We start from the raw sequence: 8,911 nt of genomic DNA, 5'->3' as shown, positions 1-8,911 counted from the left end.
TGTCCATGACTCTCTCTCGCCCTGTCAAAGCTCACCCTTCCCCCTCCCCATATCCTCAAGTCCGTTCTTCAGTAGGAAATAGACACATTTTAATCTGTAAATTATACATTAATAAAATTGATTTTTTTCACGAGTGCACATCCATGGGGGTTTTTATTGCAAAAAAGAAACTGTCTTGGAGGGTCTTACAGTTGCTGGATATGAGTTTGAGCTGGACCATGGAATGTTCTGGCATCATGGGTGAGGTCAGAGGATCCTGTCTGCTGGAGCTCTGGTGACAGTTTGAATCCTAACAGTCATCCTGGTGCAGTGGGTGCAGACAGAGCTGCTGATGTTGCCAGTTCAGAGAAAGTGTGAAGCTCTCAAAGCATCAGGAGGCTTTGATATACACTTTTGTACTTGGGTCATTCACAATAGTTCCCAGAGAAGCAAGAGCTGCCTGGTGACATGGACAAGGGGATGAAATCTCCAGCCACTTTTCCAGGAACCCCCCGGTGCTGATGCTGGGCCTGTGGTGAAGAGGCATAAAAGGAGAAGCATCCAGTGGTAAGGAAAACATAGTTTTGAGAGCTGAGAGTCCAGTCTGGTGGCCCAAAGCTAGGTAGACAGGCCCGCCTGTTTCCTAGGGAGGAATAAAGAGTGAGAGCCCAGGGTTCATGGCTAGGAGAAAGGGCAGAGTGGCACAAGAAAGGACAGCATCTTTAATGTCCTTCCCAGGGGACCCAAATGGCCTGAGGAAGACAGACTCTATGTGTCTCAATCCCTACCTTCTCAGAACTCTCCTCCCAAAGTTGCCTGTGCCCTCTGCCAGCCCCTGGGACACACCTCTTGCCTGGATCACTCTATTCAGACAGAACTGCTGTTTCACCAAACCGGATTCTTTCCTATACTTTCCCTTTTTCAATTATTGATGGCCATCTGTGGTCACTGGGGTTAGAAGGATGGCCTTAGAACCAGTTTCACTCCCCCATTTTACTGAGAAGGAAAATGGAGCCCTGGGAAGCAACATCCAAGTTATGAATTGGAAAACTTTAGATCTAGTCAGAACCAAGTTCAAATTTCACTCTCCCATTTGCTAGCTCTATCAAAGTGGACAAATCTCTTAAGGTCTTTGAGCCTCCTTTGCCTTAACTGTAAAAGAGGTACAATGACCCCTTCATCGTGGGTTTGTCCCAAGGATTACACAGGACAATGCGCCGACCGCACCTGCAGGATCTCTACCACGTAGTCGGCCACCAAAAATGGCCTTAGGGGTCAGGGGAAGGGTTGTATCTTGCCAGGAAGAAACCTTTGTTTTCAGAAACCTTTGTTTCTGAAAAAATGCACTTCAGTGTTCACTCTGGTCTCTTAGGGCCCATTAGTGTCTTTTTTCTTTTCTCTTTCCTTCTTTGATCTAAGTAGAGGAATCTGAGTACCTGATGGCAGTTTTCTGACCCAACCAATACCCTTTTCCACCTGTGTAACTGACGGTGGTGGCAGCAATGACCACAACAGCCCCAGTAATAATACCTTTCCCACCCACACAGGCAGGCTTTGCCCTCTTAGAAGCAGCAAAGGGCAGGGCATGCAACAGGGCAGCAGACGGCCACGCTCACCGGCGACCTAAGCCCCCTCACAGAAGCCCCCGGAGCGATGACTACCACTATCCCCCAATCCAGAGTGTTCTTCCCGCCCTGGCACGGCAAGCAGGACAGACTAGGGGCTGGGGTTTATTTTCACAAGTCTCACCACGCTTGGAAGAGAGATTACAGGCAGGTACATGCGCAAGAGGCTTTCAAACTCCAAATCCAAGATGTCCCTGATCCAGAGCTCACACTCGGCCCATGTGGTATCAGCAAGTGGCCCCTGGCAACCCCTTCCAGCACCACCCCACTCCTTCCTCTAGGGGGAGCTGATGAGCCACAGGTGCTCGACCCCAATTACTATTTACTTCATCGGTGTACGCTTAGCTCATCACAATGCCATTAGCATCAAAAGGCAACTCAAAACCTGGGCAACCAGAAGTGATGCTCAGGTCATCTGTCCTAAAGCAAGACCCCCAGGTCACATTCCACCAGTGTCCTTGGCTCACTTCACTTCTTCGGTAGCAAGAAAGCCAAAACTTCACAGACTTCTACCCAGGTACCCTTCATGTACTTACTACTAAAACCTAAAAAATGTCTGTCTTCTGATACTACAGATTTATCTTATGACAGGACTCTTCACATAATATCAATCATGGCTAACACTTATTGAACACTTACATTGTCCCAGGAACTGTGCTAAGTGTTTGAAATGCATGATTTCACTTAATCCCCACAACATTCTATAAGGTAGTTACCATTATTATCCCCGTTTCACAGATAAGGAAACTGAGGCTTTTAGACTTTGAGTCTAATAGCAGAAAGATTTGAACCCAAGTCTGTTGTTCTAATTATTATTCCCACCACTACCTTGAGACATTAATTATAAATCAGAGGGGAACCTTTCCTCGTAGCCCTTATGCTGTGGGTACAACATTTTGACAATTGAGACACATACTCTGCTATTAATACACAGACAGTCAAGTATCCTCTGAGTTGACAATGTGGTCCTAACCTTCAGGTCCAAGAGCGTCTCAAGAAACAGCTTAACCTGGTAGTAAGTTACTACCAGAGAACAGAGGAAACTAGTCATTCAGTTGAAGCACATTGCCATTTTTTTTTAAGTATTTTATTTATTTTTTTTAAAGAAGATGTTGGGGGTAGGAGTTTATTAATTAATTTATTTATTTTTGCTGTGTTGGGTCTTCGCCTCTGTGCGAGGGCTTTCTCTAGTTGTGGCAAGCGGGGGCCACTCCTCATCGCGGTGTGGGGGCCTCTCACCATCACGGCCTCTCCCGTTGCGGAGCACAGGCTCCAGACGCGCAGGCTCAGCAGCTGTGGCTCACGGGCCCAGCCGCTCCACGGCATGTGGGATCCTCCCAGACTAGGGCTCAAACCCATGTCCCCTGCATTAGCAGGCAGATTCTCAACCACTGCGCCACCAGGGAAGCCCCACATTGCCATTTTTGATCCATCTTTGGCATCCTGATGCATGACAGTAATGATCCTGTTTGCCAGGTACTGCAACTGACTGGGCTTTGATCCTGATGGCATCACCTGGGCTTAATGCCCTGTAGAGTCCTGCTGAGGATCTACGAGGCAGAGGGGGGCTTTCAGAGCCTCCTGCCTCAACTCTCTGACTGTGCTCCAATTCCCCGTCCCCCCGCATAAATCTTGGGGGCTTCTCTGGGGTGTTTGTATGAGCATGTGGGAGAAAAGTCTTAAGCTCTTTCCTGAGAAGAGGCTGCACCCATTCCACAGGGTCCCAGAGCCCTTCCAGGAGGCTAGAGTTGGTGGGAGCGTGGAGTGGGTAGCGGAGAAGCAGGATTTTGTTTTGTTTTTTTTGTTTTTTTTTTTTTGCGGTACGCGGGCCTCTCGCTGTTGTGGCCTCTCCTGTTGCAGAGCACAGGCTCCGGACGCGCAGGCTCAGCGGCCATGGCTCACGGGCCCAGCCGCTCCGCGGCATGTGGGATCTTCCCGGACCGGGGCACGAACCCGTGTCCCCTGCATCGGCAGGCGGACTCTCAACCACTGCGCCACCAGGGAAGCCCGGAGGATCAGGATTTTATGACAGCGAGACAAATGAGGTACTCCCTTATTCAGAACCAAATGCCCTACTGATCGGTGTAGGGTCAAAATGTAAGCGCTGAGAAAGTCCACGGAAGGAGAGGGGATGGGAGCGAGGGCAGTAGAAGAGATTTCAGGAGCAGAGAGCCTTAAGCCAACGGGCAGGATTTGGATAAGAAGGACATTCCTGGCAGAGAACAGATGGAAGATTATACTGAATGAGGACCAAAGGGGAGAGGCTAGAGGCATGAGATGTAGCTGAGGACCCTGTGGGAACCTGAGCAGGAGAGCAGAGTGGGCCTAGAGTGGGAGTGAGAGGAGGTAGTAAGGAACAGGGCTGCACCGTGAGGGAAATGGGTTGCCGGGAAGACCAAACTCACAAGGTGTGCTGGACAGAGAGGTGATGGAGAGGCTTGGAAGCAGGAGTCCAGTTAGGAGGTCCAAATCTGTCACCCAGTTCCAACATGTGGGTTTTTTCCCTACACCAGGCAACTGTCTGGCACCAGCTAAGTGTTCTACAATTCAACTCAACGCTGACAATATCGACCCGGAGATGGCATCAGATCCCACAGGTTAAGGGCTCAGTCCTACAAGACTAACCCCCCACTTCCCCACTTGAGACACCAATCACAAGTCCAGGTTGTCACCTGTGCTTCTGACCGACCAGCTATAGATGGGAGCTTCCCACAACCCCTCCTTGGGTTTGATTAATTTGCTAGAGTAGCTCATATAACTCAGAGGAACATTTTACTTACTAGACAACTGGTTTATTATAAAAGGATATAACTCAGGAACAGATGGAAGAGACAAATAGTACAAGGTGGGGGGAAAGGGCTCGGAGCTTCATGCTCTCCCCAAGTGCACCACTCTCCCCAAATCACCAACCCAGAAGCTTTCTGAACCCCATCCTTAGGGGTTTTACGGAGGCTTCATAGGCCGATGGGGGGGTGGGGTGTGGACTGAGAGTTCCAACCAGGTGGTTGGCAACCAGTCCCCACCCTTAGAAGCTTTCCAAAGGTTGCCTCATTAACATAACAAAAGACATCTTCATTGCTCTCACCAATTAGGAAATTCCAAGGGTATGGGGAGCTCTGTGCCAGAGACAGCTTTGAGGAAGAAGACCAAGTATATATTTCTTATTATAAATCACATTACAGAAGGCAAGTGACATCATTGTGTCACCCAGTCACCAAGGCCTAACACAGCTCCCAGCCCTTAGGAACACACTAAAGGTCACCTGCAGGCAAAGGGGTGGAGGTGACTTGTGGAATTTAAGAAAACACTTAGCTGTGAAATCCTGTCCTCACCCTGAGACTCCCTGATAAGCCAGGCTGGAAGTTTGCTTCTAGGTTCCCTGCAAAGGACTTCGCTGGTGGCGCGGCGGTTAAGAACCCGCCTGCCAGTGCAGGGGACACAGGTTCGAGCCCTGGTCCGGGAAGATCCCACATGCCGCGGAGCAACTAAGCCCGTGCGCCACAACTACTGAGCCTGCACTCTAGAGCCCACGTGCCACAACTACTGAAGCCCGCGCACCTGGAGCCCGTGTTCCGCAACAAGAGAAGCCACTGCAATGAGAAGCCACTGCGATGAGAAGCCACTGCAATGAGAAGCCACCGCAAAGAGTAGCCCCCACTCTCTGCATCTAGAGAAAGCCTGTGCACAGCAACAAAGACACAAAGCAGCCAAAAATAAGTAAATTAATTAATTAATTAAAAACAAAAATTTTTTAAACTAATAAAAAAGAAAAAGTTCCCAGCAAAAGACAGGAAAATGGGACTTGACCCTGCCATCTTCCCAGGCTTTTGGCTCCTCTGTACCTACTAGTACCATCACCGATGCCTTAGGGTAGCTTTAGACCAAAGGCAAGTTGTCTGGATTGACTTCTCCTTCCGGTCCTGAGGACAACACTACAAGCTTGGGAAGAAGTTTCCCCAGCCTCTGGTATCACCTCTCCTTTCTCTCAAGCAAGACTCTCTGGACATGGATTCCAACACCACTCCACTCCTGCTGCCCCCTGGGGTCTCATTAGAATGTGTCAAAGTCTTGAGCAGCTCAGGACTTGGCCCTGGAGAAAACTCTCAGACACAAAGCCCACCCAGAGGGGAGCATCCTAAGTTTGTCACCTCCCAGGAAAGCCTCTTGAAACACTCTTCACCAGCCAGGAACCCTCAAGCACCAGAGATAGAAGTTCATTAACTGAACTCTTTCCAAGCCCATTTCTCAGAAAGCATCCCTTCCCTTTCTGCCTCCTACGTCTCCTGAAAATTCCTGGCAGCTCCACCTCGACTGACAGGTGTGGATTCTCAGGACTGTGACAATTATTTGAAAGTGTTTGTTTAGTGTTTCCGTATTTGAATAGTCAACACCCCCATTAAGGCTGAGAGGTTGGTACCACCAGCCTCAGCTTAGATAAAAGGAGAGGGAAGCACCAAGAGGTTAAGTTGCTTCTCCAAGTTCACAGGGCTAGGAAGTGAGGGAAACAAGATTCTGTCTCGTTCTAGAGCCCAAACTCCTGACCCCCATGCTCTAGTGCTGAGCTGTCCGATAGGATAGCAACTAGCCACTACGCTAGCTACTTATGTTCAAGTTTTAATTAATGAGAATCAAGTAAACTTAAAAATCCACTTTCTCAGTTCTAATAGTCACACTCCAGGTGCCCACTAGCCACGTGTGCCTATCTGAGACTGCAAATATGGACTGTTTCCACCCTCACGGCAAGTTCTGCTGGACAGCCTGTAGTCAGATGCTTCCCATTTATACATCTGGGCAAGAGGCAAAGTTACTGCCCGGCCCACCACCCTCACGGCTACCCCATCCCTTCATGAAAATAACCCCAAATGCCTCTTTAGAGCAGCATGACCCTGACTTGTCTTTCTTTTCTTGCTGCCAGCTCTGTCCAGTCTCCAGGAGGGTGGCAGGAAACCTTGCCAACAAGACACATGGAAAGAATGAGATTTCGGAGACTGTGCAGCCAGGCCTCCCCACACGTGTACTGGCGGTCCAACAGGACAATGGCAGTGAGCGAGTCCCCAGCCACAGTCCAGGCAAGGGGCAGATTCCCTCAGCCTCACCGTGGATGTTGCCGACGTTTCTTGGGAGTCGGCGTGCCCTCCTGGCCCCCAAGCTGTGTCACGGCCAATTGTCCCTAGAAACTCGGTCTTTACTAGCTTCTGGAAGTTTTAATAAGGGCGAGGAATATCCATTTTTCATAAAGCCCTGGGTTCCTCTTGACTTCTGTACACTCAGAGCTTACATCTGGAAAAGAAACCTCATCCTCTGATCAGCTACCATGTGGTTTCTTTTTAGAAAGAAACTTTACTGAAGGAATGTGCCCAGCAGGCTGCCTGTTGGCCCCGAGTGGCGTTTCGGCTGTGCCTCCTCTACCTTTCGAACCACACTCCCCAAGGATACCCAGGGCCTCGTCATCGTCCATCTCCCGCTCTCAGCATCCAGCATGGAGACTGGGCCCCTCTCTCCTGGTCTCTGCCTCAGCGGTTTCAGCCCCATTTTGCATCCTGTTCATTTCTGGTCCAAACGCAGCCTGCTGGCACCATATTCCTTTCCTGCTGGCACCACTGGCTGTGGGTCCTGCTCAGCTTGCTCTTCTGGGCACCTACCCCCTGACTCCAGGGGAGTGAGGAGAGGGGGCAGGCTCTGCTTTCTGACTGCCTGCCCGGTGACCCGTGATAAAGTAGGAGTCAGGATGCCGAAGTTCTTCCTAACCCAGGGTGGAGTGTGCACCCCAAGCCCCAAGCTGCAGTGACCAGCCGTTGGGACATTCCCACCATGATCTCCCTTTTCGGGAGTAGCGTCTCTAGCAGAGAAACTGACTGTGTCTTTTTCTCCAGGTTTCCTCCTCCATATCAGACTCAGGGTCAGACAGGAGGTTTTCAATGGACACATCCTCCCTACAGTAAGCCCCTCTGGAAGGACCCTCTCTCCATGTGACTCTAGCCCCCTTCTCACCAACTAAGAGGTTGGCACTCGCTTTAGCATTTGGACCTGCCAGTAGTAGGCATTAAGGACCCTCTTCCTGTTAGACAGCACACAGAAAGCAGACAAAGCATGCAGGAAGAATTGCAGGATGAGGACAAATATCATGCTGAAAGGCTGACTGAAAGAAAAAGTATTTGCAAAACGTTTGCTGGAGAGCCACTGTCGGCCTATATTCATAGCTATTCTATTACCATAAAAACAGCCCATACAAACTGATAAGAAAGATTTCAAGGAAAACTTTGGGAAAAGGGCAGAATTTATGAAAAGGCAATTCTCACACAGATGCACAGGCGAGGTAACGTAAATGTCTAAAATGGAATATGTTCAATTTCACTGATAGAAGAGAAAATAGAAGACTGTGAGAAGACAGTTTTCACCCATTAGATTGGCAAAGATGAAAAAGAATGAACATTCCCAGTGCTGGCAGGATGCTGTGTCAAAACTGTGAAGGGTCTGGAATGTTTTCCCACTTGCACAGTTTTTGTTTTATATATATATATACATATATATATATACATGTATGTGTGTGTATATATATATATATATGCTGCAGAAGCATGAGCACTTGGGTCAGAGAAAAGAGTTCTTTATTGATGTAACCAGATCAATAGTCAGAGTAAAGTGCAGTGTCAGTCCCTGACTCCTAGACCCACAGGTAATGCTGTGAGCGCTGATAAAAATTCTCTTGTGAGTGGCAGGTTTCATTCCACAGACAAGGGATGGAAAAAAGTATTTCCTCCATTTGTATACAGGAGAGAGGCAGCCATCTCCCTCCTCTCTGGGAAGGAGAGAGAAAATCCTTTGTCCTTTGGAGAAGAGATAGGAAGGATCCCGGATGCTCATTCTGACCTTTTGGAATGTAAAAATCTCTCTCCAAGGGCCAGCTAAGCCCGGTAGGTGTCTCAGGCTTTTACCGAGAGATGGCTCCAAGGTTCGGGCTTCATCCCTTTTGAAACGTAAACACTAGGGAAATAGTGGTCCAGTATTCCTGACACATTGGAAGCTTAACCTAGGGATTTAGTCCAGATTATAGTCATTTGTCCCATTTGGGGAGATAAGAGGAATTTTGTTATCCTTTTGGATTAGAGGAATTAGCAAATCGCTATAGATCTAATTCTCATAGTGTACGAAAAGCAAAACGTGCCTAGGAGAAGTGAAGGCAAACATTCTGTCTTTATACCAAATACATTTCTCTGTCTCAGGAGGCTAGAGCATTTTACAGGAGCACTGAGAAATCCAGAGAAGGTTTATTTCCCCACACAAGGTTGCAGAGAGAAAAGGGCATG

At 48.8% G+C, this 8,911-nt stretch overlaps 1 long non-coding RNA gene across 1 annotated transcript in view; it reads right to left on the bottom strand.

Moving 5' to 3' along the window:
* Nucleotides 1-400: 400 nt before the first annotated feature.
* LOC114884590 overlaps nt 401-8,911 on the bottom strand; it is a 28,190-nt gene continuing 19,679 nt past the window's right edge. The window contains exon 3 of the long non-coding RNA XR_003790866.1: nt 401-509. This is a non-coding gene — a long non-coding RNA (uncharacterized LOC114884590). The remainder of the gene's footprint in view (nt 510-8,911) is intronic.

This window comes from Monodon monoceros, unplaced genomic scaffold (assembly GCF_005190385.1).
Source record: "Monodon monoceros isolate NGI ecotype Baffin Bay Population unplaced genomic scaffold, NGI_Narwhal_1 Super_Scaffold_5, whole genome shotgun sequence".
In the NCBI taxonomy this organism is placed as follows: Eukaryota; Metazoa; Chordata; class Mammalia; order Artiodactyla; family Monodontidae; genus Monodon; species Monodon monoceros.
This window is presented reverse-complemented; position numbering and strand designations above follow the sequence as displayed.